We start from the raw sequence: 1,230 nt of genomic DNA, 5'->3' as shown, positions 1-1,230 counted from the left end.
GGCAGATGGGTTGTGGCAGATCAGGTTGAAGGCCTGTAATAGCCTTGAACCAGCTTCCCATGGGTTTTTCTCCAGAGAAACCAAGGCTGCAGGCTCAAGATAATGGTTCCTGTTTCCCGAGGGTGTCTGACCCAGACTGAAGCCCAAATGTGCGAATCAGTTAAGCGCTGGTGGCAGGGGAAGTTGATGTTGATTGTGCCTCACTTGGCTTTTGGGGGACTTCGGAGAGTCTCAGCATGACGCTCAGGACCCCTCACCATTGGTCAGCCACACGCCAGGACTCACCTGGGCTTCCAGTCCCTCCCAGGTCAGCCCTAAGTCCTGTAGGGCAAAGTGAACAGTGTGACCGGGAGGAGGAAGTCACCATTGGACTGCAAGTCCTGGTGCCTGGATGTGGGGCCAAGTTCAGCGCTTGTCTACCTCTGCGAGGAGGAAGCCAGAGCTACCTCACAATGAGGCCTGCCCGGCCAATAAGGTGCTACAGAATCCAGGATGCATGTGTGGCCCAAGCAAGACTGATTCATCCACCACCTTCCCTGGGTGGGAATGAAGAGTGTCTTTTAAGGCCCAGTTCAAGTGCTATCTGCTCAGAATTCTTGTACAGGAATGGCATATGTTCTGCACCTACTTGGAAGGGAGTACAAGTAAACTTTTAAAAAATAATTTATTCTGGGGCACCTGGGTGGCTCAGTGGGTTAAGCCTCTGCCTTCAGCTCAGGTCATGATCTCAGGGTCCTGGGATCAAGCCCCGCATCGGGCTCTGCTTGGCAGGGAGCCTGCTTCCCTCTCTCTCTCTCTCTGCCTACTGGTGATCTCTTTGTCAAATAAATAATAAATAAAATCTTTTAAAAAATAATAATAATTTACTCAGCAAATATCTATTGAGCACCTAAGATATACTAGACACTGTTCTCCCTCCTGGGAATACATTCGGGTAGAAATTTATTACAATCTCTACCCTCATGGAACTGCAGTCTACTGAGGAGATAGACAGCAAACAACTATGTCAAGTTATGTTAGTTGGTAATCAGTACTATACAGAAAAATAAAGGAATAAAGGGGAATGTGAAGTGCTGAGTGGGATAGAGAGGGTTGCAGTCCTAGATGGGGTGGTCAGAGAGATCCGCACTGAGAAAATGACATCTGAGTAAAGGGCTGAATGGGATGAGGGAACATGTCTCATTTATGTCTTGGGTAAGAAACTTAAAGCAGAGGGAAGAGTAAATGCAA

This window comes from Meles meles, chromosome 3, assembly GCF_922984935.1.
Source record: "Meles meles chromosome 3, mMelMel3.1 paternal haplotype, whole genome shotgun sequence".
In the NCBI taxonomy this organism is placed as follows: domain Eukaryota; kingdom Metazoa; phylum Chordata; class Mammalia; order Carnivora; family Mustelidae; genus Meles; species Meles meles.
Note: the sequence above shows the minus strand (reverse complement) of the source record.